Raw genomic sequence first — 2,810 nt, 5'->3', positions numbered from 1 at the left:
AATCAGTGACCACCAGCCACATCTGACAGCAAATGCTTTCCCTTTCGTCGATGTGCCTGAGCTGCTATCTGACATCTGTTATAATCAAAGGTACATTCAACACAACACCTGATTCTGCAAGACTCAAAAATAAGAGCAAAAAAGCTGCACTGGAAACCAGAAAGTTATCAGAACTCAAAAAATGAGGCAATTGCTAAACTTAAAAGTTCAAGTCAAAGGTTTTCAACCCTAACCCAGCTTAAAAGTTTAGATTACCTGCTACTTTGACCTTTTTACCTTTTGATTTAATGTTAAATTTTCAGTTGTATTGACTTAAACATTTTGTGTTAATGACCTAAAGGAATAAGTGAACAGAACTTGAAAATGTAAGTTAACAGAACTTTAAAAAGATAAGTACACAACCACACAGTTTTATGTTAACAAAACAAAAAGTTTCTGAGTTTCTCTTGTCATAGACTTTTGAGTCAATCAGTTAGATTGAGTTACATTGCCAGTCACATGTAGCACCCTGTAATGTTAACAATGATAAAACAATATTTTAAAAATGATTAAAAATAGAATAGAATTAACACAACATAAAAAATAATAGTAATAAAATTCTCCGCTGGTTGCAACAATTTGTTGATTAATTGATTAGTTGCCAGCTAATAATTAAATTAACCTTAATTTTAATGATGAATTGTTTTAAGAGATTTAAGGACAGAACATTGAAATTCTCAGATTCTAGCCTCTCAAATATGAATAGTTCCTGGTTTCATTCAGCCTCTATGATTTCACTGTTGACATTTTTCACAGTTTTCTTACACTGTATGGACAAAACAAATTAATGAAACAAACAAATAAATAAATAATCAGAGAAATAAATAATTGTGTGTCTTGTTCAGTTACTGTCACAAAGCAATTGAAAGGGTGCCGACTGGAAAATCATTCCATCCAAGAGCATCACTCTCAACAATCTGTTAAAGACCCCTCTGGGAAAATCAAGTCTTTTACTTTGTTAATATATCTATGTGGTGTATTTTATTTACTAAAAGACACATCATAAGCTAAATATAATAAAGCACAGCAAAAACAGTGCTTCATTTCCCTTGGGGTAATTTTTAAAAAGTCATCCACTTTCCTCACTTAGTGGCCTTAAATGTTATGATCCACCTTGACTCATTTTTGTTCATCATTAAGCCGTGAGCTACAACACCTTAAATGTAGCCAGTGGATTTTTAGGCACCTCATTTCCGAATGCATTATATTTGAAAGTTTTTAACATTTCTTTTTTCCTGCTAACATGTGCATGTGATGTATTTTTATATGGAAGAAGACACATCATAATGAAATATTCACACCATGGCTGAGTGTTTCCACCTTAAAACTGTAGTCTACCAATGCCAATCTTAAAAGCACAGATTTCTGGTTTCATTTGTAACAGAGTGTGATCATTATACTTTTCTTTCTTGTTAAATGTGCAAGCTTTCCTCTTCTGGCATGTCTTAACTTGGATATATGATCAGTCTCATTAATCTCTTGACCTTTATTTGAGTTATTGTCTAATATTTCCTCTTCTGTTGCACTATGAGTAAACTGTTCTTAATCCTTTATCCACAAATTGTCCTCTCCTATAGTGGGCTATTTACAATTTGAACACTTCCATTATAGTCAGCTCCAATCGCAGACCTGATTTATTGCTTCTATTCATTAGTTGCTCCTTAGTTTGTGAAAGGCAAAGATGGCAGTGCATACCAAGCTCTCAGACAGTCAGGCCATGCAGTCATCATCTTCCATGTCTCCATTTCAGCTCCAATCCATTCTTTGTTTCTGGATTTTGCCTGTTAGATGGAAATCCTGTGGATTCTCCTGGTGAAAAAAGTCTTTTGACTTGCTGTAGTGGCTTTTCCTGAGTCTATATAACCGCTGTGGTGACTCAGCACATCCAAAAACAAAAACAGTGTCCACAGAAAAAATGCTTTAAAAATAAGGTGCTATTTATTGTAACATAAAATTTCTTTTAAACCCCAAAACAATAAGGCTTAGGATGTTAAAGATAAACTCAGGATGAATCGGGCCGCAGGCCTTTGATGATCATGTTTTTCTGGTAGGCCACACCTTCCTGGTTGTCTCCCTCGCATCATCCTCATCCTTCAGCCACTAGATGGCGTTAACTCAAGAAGTACAGAAATTAACTAGAGAAGCACTCAGAGAGCACAATACTCCACCAAGGCTATTCATTCCCATTATCAGAAATGATAATTAGTTACTGACGATCAGAAATCACAGCAACAGAGAATGTGGACAGAGAATGTTTAATATAGATGTACCCACAAACAAAATTACCTTCGGCTGAGCACAGGCATGTGTTAAGCATGTGTTTGTTATGTACAGATAGTGAATCGAGTGACCTAAATATGTAGCAATGGCAGGAATTGATGGGACTCAGAAACATCCCCACAATTTAATCAATTGTTTCTTGTATCATTTATGATGGATAAGTCCCAGTAAGTCTCCAACTGTTGATCTGTAGTAGGATTGCAATCATGTGATCGTCAGCATGCAGCTGAAGTAGCGTTCACTTGTAGTCATAGTGACAGTGACGCCATGCCGCTATCTCACAATGATACAGAAATATTTAACAAATCTGTGGATCCAGACTATAAGCCACTTCACTGCCAAAATCTAATCAATTGGTCCTTGTGTCATTTCTGACCTTCCCTGAAAATGTCATCTAAATCTGTTGGCCCATTTTTCAGTAATGTTGCTAACAGACAGACAGACAGACAGACAGACAGACAGACAGACCAACACCAGCTGTCACATAATAG

Source organism: Acanthochromis polyacanthus, chromosome 10, assembly GCF_021347895.1.
Source record: "Acanthochromis polyacanthus isolate Apoly-LR-REF ecotype Palm Island chromosome 10, KAUST_Apoly_ChrSc, whole genome shotgun sequence".
In the NCBI taxonomy this organism is placed as follows: Eukaryota; Metazoa; Chordata; class Actinopteri; family Pomacentridae; genus Acanthochromis; species Acanthochromis polyacanthus.
The sequence above is the reverse complement of the archived record's forward strand: the minus strand, read 5'-3'. Positions refer to the sequence as shown.